At 41.4% G+C, this 13,355-nt stretch overlaps 1 long non-coding RNA gene across 1 annotated transcript; it reads left to right on the forward strand.

Annotated features, from left to right (window-relative positions):
* Positions 1–5,118: 5,118 nt before the first annotated feature.
* Positions 5,119–12,441, forward strand: LOC144586800 (uncharacterized). Its single transcript, XR_013541829.1, has 2 exons — positions 5,119–5,861; positions 7,595–12,441. It is a non-coding gene; the product is annotated as an uncharacterized LOC144586800 (long non-coding RNA).
* The last annotated feature ends 914 nt before the right edge of the window (positions 12,442–13,355 follow it).

A 13,355-nucleotide genomic window follows, 5' to 3' on the forward strand; every position in this document is an offset into this window, starting at 1 on the left:
GGTCCAAGGAGACTTAAAACGGCATTCTGAAGGCACTGGTAGGAAATTCATGAGGTCTGGTATATAGTTTCCCTACTATGTCTGTGTATGTTAAAAGAAGCCCTGCCAGGTACCTCTGTCTCCTTTGGATCAACCAAAAAGAAAGGAACTTGGAAACAGGAACGGGTGGGCAAAAAGAAATTAGGTGAATCCACTCTCCGTTGTGTGATGTTTCCTACCACAGCCAGTGATTGACATCGTGGGGCCATCCTCAGTCTGTTAGATGGTGAATAGCATGTTCTGGTCCCTGTTCCTCATATTCAATCAGATTAGACTTCAATCATATGTAAGAAAAGAACCCCGGTTATGCCTACTCTTTTCATCCATCTCTTATTTATACCAATACAATTTTACCAGTGCTCACGTGGTATATATATCAGGGGGAGTGCTTACACTGTTTACAACTGTGTCAATTCATTTCCCTCTATTTGAACTATTATAGCAGGCTACACTGCTCTTTAATTTTGTATTGATTCATTTTCTCTATCATTTCTTGGGGCAATTACCCACCCTTGTCGCTTTATTTTTGTTGTTGTTATTGTTAAATTGCCAAAGGTAATCAATGAAGTGGTACAATCCTTCTCTCCTCCTCCCCCTTTCCCTTCCCTCCTTTACTCAGTCATCCCCTTTTCCTTAATTCCCTGCATATCTCTCCCTCTCAGTTCTTGGCTTTCATTTTTCTTTTCCCTTATGCACAGCATTGGGAGGAGGAAGTGGATTTTAAAAGATTTGCAAAGTACAGTATTGTGAAGAGCAGGGTTTTTAAAAGAAAAAGAAAAAGAAGATGTTCATACAACGCCCCTTTCTTTACAACTAGAAGCAGGAAATATCCCTTTCTTGGCTCAAGCCCACTTTCACCCACTAGGGAAGAGGGAAGGCTGTCTCCTTCTGAGCAATGTTTGTGGTGGTGGTGGGGAGTGGCTGCTGCTACTAGCGATTTACTGATATCCCTCTTTTTCTAAATCCCCCCAGAAAGGATACAAGAGCAGTGGCCATGAAGTGGTCACAGTACATAAAAGCATGACCGCTTTGCAAAGGAAATAAATCAACAGCAATGTTCAAACACAGTGAAACTATAAGGAATGAAGCAATGCATCATTGGTACAATTTAAAACTATCTTCCCAGCAAGGTGAAATAAAGCAATTGAATTTACAGTTTATTACAGTAATCATGCTTCTTGTGAATGGAAAATGTTTGAAATTATCCCAATAACAGTCAAAACAGTATAACTGGGATTATTTTGACGGGTGTGATCAAGCCCTTAAGAGGCAGCGTACTCTGATCCTGTGACCTAGCCAAAGATCGAACTAAGTGTGATGTTAAAGGTATGAATGCAGTTAGCATGCAGAATTTTTATTCTAGAAATTGTAGTTTCTCCCATTCCCCATCCTGCAAGCACATGTGGTTTTACCTTTTAATATTGTCTTTTAATGATGTAAGCCACCTTGGGTCCTTTTAAAGGAGAAAGCCAGGGAAAGGAAGGAAGGAAGGAAGGAAGGAAGGAAGGAAGGAAGGAAGGAAGGAAGGAAGGAAGGAAGGAATGAATAAATAAATAAATAAATAAATAAATAAATAAATAAATAAATAAATAAATAAATAAATAAATAAATAAATAAATAAATAAGCATTATGCCAGCTGAAAATGACTGCTCTTAATATTTCCAAGCTATAGCACTGTAAATGCTGGTGCCAACATTTGCTGCCAGCATAATTAAAAATCAAGTGTAGCATCTTGATCTAAACAAACAGGAAGCTTTTTTTTTTCAATAGATGCAAAGGCCATTTTTGCCTAAATAAACAGTTATAGGTTTTCAAATAAAGCAAGCACTTCCTTGAGTCTGAATGTTTCTTTAAACACATCCATCTCTGCAGGGGACACATTTGAGAGGAAACCGAATTGTGATTTTATCCTGATAACATTAAAATCTTTGTAAACACACTGTCATTTATAGGACTCCTAAGGTAGAAGACTTTTTTCCCTTTAAAATAAAACCTGAACAGCTAGACCAGTTTCTTCTCAGAGCACATGGAAAATGCAACAACCTTTTCTTATAAAGCTCTGTATGAGCTGTGATTTATTTATTCAAACAATCAGGGTCCGTGGTTAGTTTACCATAAATAGGTTGCTTTTCTTGACAGATATCTGAGCAATGTAAACAGCAAGGATGCCATAATTATTTAGTTAGAGCAGGATCTACCCAGAAGACATTTTTCTAAAAATGTGAAGGATTACACCCAAAGCGCTAAGTAATACTCCCAATCTGACTTTGATTTATTTTAGGCTCTTTTTTCACCCTAGTACAATATAATCTTGCAGCTCTGCTTACGTAAGGACTTCCGTGTTTCTCTGCACTTGTACTATAAGCTGCCTCTATTTCTCTCGAGGTGAGTGGCAGATCTGAGATGCTGCTAGTCCTGCATTTTCAGAGGAGCACCACTGCCTCTGGATCCCAGTCTGCATTGTTAGATACCAAGTGATATCTGCACAACAAATAGTCTGTCATTCAGTCTGCCATCTCTGTCTTGTGACTTGAGTTTAACTGCAGACCTTCTGATCACATTTCTGGACCTAAATGTTTCTTTCTCCATCCCTTAACTTTAGTCCCTCTAGCCTGCTGAAGAGGAGCTGGCTGGATACCTCAGTGGTTTAGGTATCTGACTGCAGAATCAGAGGCTGGGAGTTTGATAACCCAATGTGAGTACAGCCAGCCTGTGTGGCCTTGGGCAAGCTACATAAAAGAGGATGGCACTTCTAAGTGTTATCTACCCAGAAAACCCTGAAAAAGATTGCCATTAAGTCAAAATTGACTTCATGGAACATCATGATGATGATGATGATGATGATGATGATGATGATGATGATGATGATGATGATGATGATGATGATGAGTCTTTTGAAGAGTTTTAGAAATCTCTACATCCTACACATTTCTGTGGCATTTTGGTTGGTCCAGCTACAGATCGTGGTTTGGGTAACTATGACTGAATTATACTGGCGGAGGGGTCAGCACTGCTGAAGTTTTATTTACAACCTTGCATGCTGTCTGTGGTTTGTGTGACTGAAAGAGACTTTTCCGGGTTGTGGTGATTGTCTATCTATCCAGCACTAACCAATCATTCCTTCTAGCCTTTGTTTGAAGAGAGCCCTTCCTCTCTGCTAAGTGTTCTTTCCCTCTCTTTATTCCGTTGATGGCTGTTGTGGTTTTTGTTTTTGTTTTTGCTGTTGATCTATTTGGTTGGTTGCTAGTATGTGTGCAGTAAAGAAACAGTATACACAAGTCTGTAATTTTAAGGATGTTCATTATTATTTTTCTACAAATGTCTTAGAAAGTTATTGAGACTTTTTAAGTGTCAGTTAATGAGAAAGGGGTGGACTCTGGGAATGTTTTGTGGGTGCATGGTATGTATTTCACTCTGCATGCTTCTCATACTTCAGTTACAACCTGGGGTAGATGTCAGCAAAGTACTGTAACTCCTTCCATGGGGCTTTTTCAGATCAAGGATATGTGAGTAAACTGCACAGGAATAATGAGATGTGAAATAGAAAAAAAGGCAAATTTCAGCTTGAAGCTTAACACTGAAAAATATAACCACAAGAAATTCTAAAAAGCCTTCATGGAAGCAATCATGAGGAAATAAAACTTTGTGGAATTTGGAAGATCAGCTTTGGCACAAGACTAACTTCACTGCCTTTCCTCATATCAGCTACAGAATGTAAACAGGAGGACATCTATTATAGGTAATTTTTAGAGTAGAGATAAAATGTATTTAAAAAGACCCTCCAAAATGTAGCATTGGGAAGGGTGTGTGCGTGCGTGCGCACGCATGCATGCATACACGCACGTGTGTAACCTGAAGAATGACAGGATGTGCTGGGCCAACATTTCTCACAATACATTTTCTTAGTCTCCTAGACAGAGTGGGCCACAATGCAGAAATATTGTCAGAAATTTTTAAACATGTGTGCTTGCCTCCTCATCAGCATCACAATGCTCCTAGAATGATACTAGGTAAAAGGAATTGTGAAGAAAGCACAAAGGTGAGTAGGCAGACCATACAACTGCTGTTGTTGGAGATGGAGTTTTTAAAAAGTCAAAAACCCTCTTGGGGAAAAAGGCAAAAGTCCTAGCTCTCAGAAACTGTTGTAGAATCTCTCCTTCCTCTGGAAAAACTTGGTGAAACTGTCCCCCTAATTTCTCTTCTTATAAATAGAAGGTCTATTCAGCTTAGAAAGTTTGCAAACCAATTGTACTCTGCACATTCTCAGAAGCGCACTCTCTCTCCACGCTGCAAGGCTACAAATGTATCAGTGGCTTGATGGTCTCCTAGCTTTACATGTCGAGCATATACAGTATGACTGAGGCGTCGGGGATGGAGCCCCAGGAGAAAGCTTCCAGCACCCTTTTTTCATTTTCGACCGACAGCCGGGGGGGGGGGGGGACGGTTGTTTCTTCCGTCCTGCTTGTGCTGTGCTTCGAGGTATGATCTTCTGCTACCTCAGGGCCGCCTCTTCTCCATGCTGGGCTCGCAACCGCATAATGGAAACGAATTGACATTATTTATGCCTCCAAAAATATGTAAAGGGTTTAGCCATTCCTCAAGCTCTGAAGGGCTGTGATTTACGGGATGTTGCAGTGAGACGCTAATACAAAAGACAGGGCGAATATTTTACGGGGCCGCTATGTAAACAGCGCGGCCACAGACACCCCCCCTTTTTTTTTATGGAGCCCCTGTATAATGGCACGCCAGCCGACACGGGCTTGATTTACAGCCCTATTTAGATAACTGTGTCCGGAGAGGGGATTGCCAATGGCGTCAAGGTCACAGGACGTGCCAGGGTTGACGTTTCGCGGGACTGCAGCCTCTGCGGAGCGACGCCGCAAGCGCCGCCCAAGAAGGCAGCCTCCGGGCCGGCTGAAGCGCCGCCGCGACGAGCCGCCTCACCGGCGAGAGGCCAGTGGCCTCCCCCTCTTGCACCGCTACTTGCCGCCAGAGGCGCTGCTGAGCCGAACCGAGCGGAATATTTTGAAAGGGGGAGGGGGAAACCAAGCCGAACGGCAGCAAAAGGGGGGATGGGGGGGGGAAATGGAGTAATCTGCGCTGCAACGAGGGATTGGTGGAAGCGGGAAGGCGGCCGCTCTCTCTGCGCCAATCAAGAGCCGTATCGCCCGAAAGGCTATATAAACTTATTTCTCTTTTCCCTCCGCGGCAAAAAGCAGGTGGCGCTGTTGTTCTGGAGGGCGGGTTTAGGCAAGGGCGGGTGGCGAGTTACCAGGCAAGCGTCGCGTTTTTCATCCACAAACCAATTTGTGAACCCTGGATCTCGCTCTCTCCCCCTCTCTCCTTTTTTTTTTAAAAAAACAAAACAAAAAAACCCTGACGGAGCAGCCTTGTGTGCAGCAGTAACACGCTCTCGCTCTCTGTAGATTAAAACACTAAGTATGTTTGGGAATAGATGGAAAGGAACCCCTTACAGACATCCAAGAATTCACACACGGAGGCAAATATTTGCATGCACACGCACGCAGGCACGCACACACACACACCTCATTCATTGTCTCTACAATTTAGCTGAAGGCCAGGAAAACACGTCTTGCCCCTCAATTTAGAAACGTTCGTACCTGTTCCTCTTGCCCTCAACATCTGGTTTCAGAGTTGAGCACTTGACTCACATACCCTCTGGTTTTCTTTCTCCCTTCTTCCTTCCCGCTCACATACAGGATCATGAGGCGGAGAGTTCTGTAGGAGGGCAACACCCAAAGGGGCACAATCGTCTTCCTTTGCCTAGAATGCAGGAAGGATCCGAGCGGCTGGGAGTAAGGTGAGCCTGAGGTGGAGGGAGCCGTAAGTCAGCCTCCACTACTCATAACTGCTGGAAGGAACAGTTAATGTCTCCCTGATTAATGGTGCAATCCCATACATACATACATACATACATACATACATACATACATACATACATACATACATACATACATACATACATACATACATACATACATACATACATACATACATACTTGCTTGGAAGCTATGCCCCGTGGGTTTAAGTACTGAATAAATACCCACAAGATTGCAGCATAGGATTGCAAGCCTACACATAAATGGCCATATAAATCCCATTGAATTTAGTGGGACTTCTTTCTAAGTAACTTGTATGTGTTTGTGCTGTACATAATGGAAGATTGAAAGGTATGTGTTCCAGTGCTATGCGAAAAAGTCCAGAAAGAAATAAAATCTAGTTACTGCTAGTTGCAGAAGATCCAGCCAGTTTTTGTATCTACAGATTTTTATCTAAACACTGGAGGCAAAGTCCAGCAAAAGCTAAGCCCTTAGAGAGCATTTCAGTGAATTAAGCTTGTTTTTAGCGTCCATAATTCTGTCAATGTGTTTAGCATTGGTCAAGTCTCTGTCTTGTAAGTTTAAGCATGGTTAGTAAGGCTCTGCAATTTCATAGTACTGTACATACTCCACAAGTAAACGTGCATATTTTTACAATCTTAGTTAAAAATAAGAAATGACACGTCACATGTGAGGATGATGCTTGTTCTGTTTTGGGTCACTGTACTTCTGTTCTTGCTTTTCAAAATAGTCCTAATTGCTTTAGTAAGGAAAGAAGGTTGTTCACACACCTTTCCATCTTCCAGTGTGATCTATGTTATCATCAATAAGTATGTGGTGAAAATTCCTCTGTAAGTTCCATTGATTCAATAAGCCTACTCTGTTTGGGACTTAGTCCTGAATTTCAGCCACCAAACACTAAAGCGTTCATACAAGACCCGAACTGGAATTACATATTTTTATACCCTGTCATATTAATGCCAGGGTGTTTGTGTTGTCATTAGCAGTGTCTTGTTAACAGTCACTGTAACTACTTCTACACAAATATCATACTCTGCTCTTCTTGCATTTTGTCACCCTCTGACCTCACTGTGTATACATACCTGCCAGTCAGGCATCCAATGCATTTTGTGCATCTGATGAATTGGACTCTGCTCCATTGAGTTTGTGCCATCATGAATTAGTAGGTCTTTAAGGTGCCACAAGCATTTCTGGAACTTTATGGCTGTTATTGCACAGGACAGGTCCCTTTTAAAAAAAATCAATCTCTGCTGTCAAGTGCATTGGCAATGGGAAAAGGCTGGGGAAAACACGTATAAATCCTTTAGGAAACTATTCTTTGCAAGAAGCAAGTTCATGCTGGGAACAGCAGTATCGTCTTTCCTTTTTAAACCAAAACTTTTTGTCTCTCAACTAACTGCATAGGTACATAGGCTGAAATCTTGTTTCTTAGTTTAGTGGGACATAACTGGAGTTGGCCCTTTGAATCAGTGAAGATTTGGTGAGTCCACTCCTCTGTAAGTTCCACTGATTCAGTAGGCCTACTCTAGTTGTGACTTACTACACTAAACAACAAGATTTCAGCCATTAGTTCTGAGTACAGTACTTGTCTTAAGCTGTGCATAGCTTTCCCGAAGTGAATTTGTTCTTTTTGAACAAATGAACTGGTATCTTTGTTTAATGTATTATTGCTCTCATCTTTTTGTTTTCCAGTGCAAAAAGAAATCAATAGCGGAAAGTCATCAAAGAATATTCGCTATGCAAAAAAAGAAAGAAAGAAAGAAAGAAAGAAAGAAAGAAAGAAAGAAAGAAAGAAAGAAAGAAAGAAAGAAAGAAAGAAAGAAAGAAAGGGCTACAATAGAAAGCATCCCAGACACAACCATGTTCCAGTTAATCTGTTGTCAGTCCTTTCTATCAACATCAAATGATGATGAGCACATATGAATGGCAATCAAGCACAGAGTAATCAATATGACCTCTGTGTATGATTGACCCTAGCCAAAGATACCCTGATTAGGTGCATGAAAATATCTGGATAGAAAACAGGTGTCCTAAGGGAGAGCCCACTCTCCTTTCTCTACCCCATCAATTTGCAAGAGAGGACCTTGCCAAAGGTGCTCGAAAGGTGCTGACGAGAGCAAAGCTGCTGCCTGAATTTAAAAGGTGTTGAACCAAAAATGGTCTCTCTGTGTGCGTGTGTGTGTGTTAGAAAGTGAGAGTCAGGAAGTGTGTCTTTTTCCAGTATTTGTTCAGGTGATGGCTTCTAAGGTCAGAGAATGGGGGCATGATTAAGTCATAGTTTTATGAATTCTACAACCAGCAGAGACCATGTGGTATACAGAGATATAGTTTTATACATCAGCAAAATGAAGGGGGCCCTTTATTAGTTACAGTGGTGTCCAGTCAGTTCTACTGTGTTCAGCATAACAACATAGCCCATCTGAATTAGACCAGAAGCCTATCCAGTCCAAAAACCAGTTTCTACAGACAAAGAAAGAAATAAAGAAAGGAGAAGACAAGGGCAAGGGGAAGCTATGTGGTCCTTGTACACAATCCAAAGGCAAAGATGGGAGTAACACGGAGTGGATTATCTCTGTTCCTACAGGTGATCAACCAGATGGAGCAAAGGGAAGAACAGAAGCAGGACCTCTGTTTCCCACCAATTGGTATTGTGTTCCCAGGCATGCTGTCTCAGATTCTGGAGGTAGCATGAGGCAGCATCCAGAGCCTTATTCTCCGTTAAATGTGTCTAGTCCCTATTATGGCCATTTAAGTTGGTAACAGTCACTGCATCTCTGGCAGAAAATTCCACATTTAAATATGTATTGTGCACAGAAATACTTGCTTTAGTCTGTCCCAAATCTTCCTCTGCTCATCTGTTGCACAATCCTAGATTCTAGTATGAAAGCCAGGATGGAATGGGGAAGTTCTCCATTCATTTCTCCACACCATATCTAACCTTACATGTTTCATCTCTCTCTCTCCCTCTCTCTCCCTCTTATTACCTTTTTTTTTTCATCAAATAGCTTCAAACAGTACGTTGCTTCCAGACTTGCCCCAGCCTTTGATCTCCTTTTTCCCCCTTTTATACCTTTTCCAGTTCCATAATGATATTTTATGATAGTCGGTGATCTGTACTCCAACGATGGTAGTGCCCTATTGTTAAAAGCATTCAGATATTGACAGTTGCATTTTTAGTTCTCTTGCAAATTATCCTCAACATGAAATTTGTCTTTTTCTGAGCAGCCACATACTAAGTCAATGTTCCAATCAAGCTATCCACCACAATTCCAAGATCTCTTTCTGGTTACCCACACCTGTCTCAAGACCCCATCAGTGTATATGGAAAACTGGGGATATTCTTAAAATTATTATTAACCTCAATAACTTTACAATTATTTACAGTATAGGGAGTTGCTTCTTTTTATTTGCTTACCCATTTGCCCGATAAGTAGAAATGCTTCCAGAATTCTTTCTAGTGCTTACCACTTTATGTGAGTTGGTGTTACCTGTTAACCTGTGTACATGACTGCTCACCCTGAATTCCAGTTTGTCTAAGTTAAACCATGGGTCTCACTATAGACCTTACTTCTCTCAGTGGTGTGGGTACTATCTTTTCATTCTTTGTTTTCTTTTCTTTTTAACCAATTCAATTCATTTTTTATTTTCAATTCTTTTTAACCAATAATTCCCACCCTCACATCCCATGATTCCTATGCTTTCTCACATGTCTTTAGTGAGGGACTTTGTCAAAAACATTTTGAAAACCCAAGTACATGGTATATATGATTTCTTCCCACATGCTTGTTGACACTCTTGAAGGAAGTTAATATGATAGGATTTTGCAGAAACCAAGCTGGGTGTTTTTTTCAACAAGACTTGTTATTTGGTATAGTTAATAACTTTATTTTTTCCCTATGTGTTCCTCAAATGTACCAGTCATGCAGCAACAAACTTCTGTACAGTGTATTAGTGTAATGTGTAGTTTGGGCAAGTGCTCTGTATGTTGGTGCAGCTGGTATAAGATTAGCACTTGTGTGTTGTTCAAAGGTATATACAATTGTGCTGCGCAGTTTTGCTTCCTTATAGGTACAAGATTAGGAAATGCCCTCAGGAAGACTCCAATGCTCTAGAACTGTGCATACTTACAGAAGGGTGCGCCGCACTAAATTCTGTGAGATTCGTCCCCAAGTCAACCTAGAATAGGTGTCACCTCTTGCCAGGACATATCAAGCTCCTGCACCAAACCAATCTTTCCTTCACCACCAAGTGCCCATAGTGACACCACATGAAAATGAAATTACAAGTTAAAGGACACATTTTAAACAGGTAGAAATGAGACTGATCATTTCTCATCAGAAAAATCTTGGTTGAGGAATACCTTTACGGAATCACTAAAATGGCATGAGGCAGTGTGGCTGCCAAGCAAGAGTGAGCTCCTTCAGCTCTTTCAGAAAGCAAACATTAGCATTTGCACGGAGCGTTCCAGCATTCACATTACCACAGTCCATTCCCCCACCGTCCCCAGCTTCAATATATGCCTCTTCTCAGAGTGTAGCCTGACTATATGAACAAAAAAGGGACACATGACAGCAAGAGGTGAATACAAGGAATGAAACTGGTAATCACAACATCTTAACATGTTTTCCCATTGAACTGTCTGGAAGACAACAGCAATATCTGAACCACCAGAGATCCTGTCTCCCCTTGGAACCTGGAGTGGTGCCTTGATATGGTTTCAAGTGTTGCTGCATTTCAATCACACACACACACTTCCAAATTCAGGCGACCCTTTAAGAGACCTCCCTCTGTTCCAAAGGAGACAAAGCCCTCTTTTATCAACAAGATTCCTCCTTTGGCACAGATGCACTAGGTCTGGGACCAAGGGCTCCGATTAGATCAATGAACCTGATTAGCTTCCTACAGAGCCAGCAGCTGACCATTTGGGGGAACAAATGAAGAAAGCGATGTGGAAGAATCCAATGAAGGAAAAGAAAGAGGCATGTGTGTTCGTGCTTGTGTGTGTAGCGTGTACACACACACACACACACACACACATTTGGAGGTGACTATGGTGTGACAAGGATAGGAGAGGGCCCCAGAGAAAGAACTGAGCAAGCCCCAGCCTGGAAAATGGGGATAACTAGAGAGTGTCCATTGGGACTGGATAAAAGGTGGACCGATGAAATTTTAAAAAAGGGATCTTCATGGTTTTATATGATTTTTACTTGAGATCCTTGCCAAACCGCAATTGAATCATGCATCTTATCTGTATTTCCAGACTAAACCCTAAAAATCAGGGATCCTTCAGCACATGCCTCTGCAGTGTTGCAAAAGCATGGCTCCAAGGTGCACAGCCTTATGGATCCACATGATTTATGCTTGAGATTCTCCCCAAACCACTGTGAGATCATAGATTCCATCTCTACCCACAGACTACACTACAGAAATCATGAATCTTTCAGTGCACGACTATCAAGAGATGCAAAAACATGGATCTGAAGCACACCTCTTCATGGATCCACACAATTTTACGTGGAATCCTCCCTCCCAATCACCATCAGATGATAGGCCCCATCTGTGACTACAAACCAAATCACAGAAACCATGGATTCTTTGATATAAGGCTTTGTAGTGGTGTGAAAACATGGATATAAGGTGTGGATTCTTGTGGGTCCTCATAATTTATACTTGAGATTCTCCCCAAACCACCACCAATTTGTAGATCTCATTTGTGCCCACAAACTAAACTGTGAAATTACCGATCTTTCAGCATATGGCTTTACACTGCCACGAAATTCAAGGCATGGATCCTCGTGGTTCCACATGGTTTTCACATGGGGTCTCTCTTAACCACTGTCAATTTGTATATTCCATTGTTGCCTAAAGACTGATACATAGAAATCACAGATCCCTCAGCAAATGTGATACAAAAACATGGATCAGAACTGCACATCCTAATAGTGACTTTTTTCTTGTGATCCTCCTGAAACCACTGCCAGATCACAGCTCCCATCTGTGCCCACAGACTAGACTGCATTAGTGTGTGGCTTTCCAGTGGTGCAAAAGAATAGGTCTGAGGTGGATCCTCATGGATCCATATGTTTCTTTGTTTTTTACTTAGGATCCTCCCCAAACCACATTCAGATTATAGATCTCACTGGTGCCCACAATCAACATCACAGAAATCACTGCTCTTTCAGTGCGTTGCTTTGCAGACCCTTTGGGGAAAGCCCTTTGCTGAGACTCTGAAATGGGGTGGGCAGGAGGATTTGAGGTGTCCCCAAATACTCAGGGAAGACTGGGTCCAAACTCATATGTAGCAGAACCCCATTGAGAAGTATCTAACAGAACTGAATTGAAAAGGATAAAGCTTTATCACTGGCCTCTATGAACTGAAAAAATAACAGAACGCTTGGTTCCTTTACCTCATCTTCCTGCTAAAATGCAATAAAAACAGATCTATGGCAAATATCCACATAAATAAAAGAGATGTTTCCCGACATAAGCATCTTCAAATCAAAGAACAAATCCATGGAAACAGATTCTGGCCCACCAAACCACAGATCCACACACTGCAGTGCTGGGAGAAGAAAAAAAATATGAATTAACGATGCTGCTTTGTTGTGGCTGCAACATGAAAATCATGAGAATTTGTGTCACAAATTCCTATTCTTTCATCATGGTGAAGCTGTGCACTGAGCGAGCTGGGATTTTATGGTTCTGGCTATACTGTCAGAGAGTACTGCCTGTCTGTGACAGTATGACAGCAAGCCACTGGCAATGGTGCGGCTAAAAAATATTGTAAATAAATAAATAAATAAATAAATAAAATTTTAATGAAAATAAAAGCAAAAAACAGCCTCATTAGAATCTGTCATTTGGATGTTTGTTCCTGTGTCATTGTGGCTCTATGCAGAAATGATCTGTGAATTTTATGGTTTAGTCAGTCAGAGATTAGAACTGCATTTGACAGAGGTTTAGTGTTAGTACCATGTAAGAATCTTTATGGATCTGTCAGGATCTGAGCCTTGGATGTATGTTTTGGCACAATGACATGGCTCTGCAGGGGACGCCCTGTACGCCGTACCATTTATTCAGAATATAAAGGTAGGATATATGATTTCAGGGTGGTTTGGGGGCAATTCTTGTTGAAAACGACATGGATCCATGAGGTGCCATACTTCATGTTTTTTCACCAAGTGGTACCTTGCAGTGAGAGATTTGAGACTTTTATGCTCACTCCATTGGCAGTAATTAAATCTTTTATGCTGGCTTGGGGTGAAAATCACGTATGAATCGTAAGTGCCCAAAAAGATCCATGCCTCAGACACATATTTTTTTCCTTGATTTCGCCGTGCAAGCAAGAAATCCACAATCCACAGGACATTATGTTTCACTCTCTGAGCATAAAAGTGCTTTTTTATTTGACATGGGTCTAGTGTGGACACCATGCAAAAATCCATTGGATCCC

Source organism: Pogona vitticeps, chromosome 2 (genome assembly GCF_051106095.1).
Source record: "Pogona vitticeps strain Pit_001003342236 chromosome 2, PviZW2.1, whole genome shotgun sequence".
NCBI classification, from domain to species: Eukaryota; Metazoa; Chordata; class Lepidosauria; order Squamata; family Agamidae; genus Pogona; species Pogona vitticeps.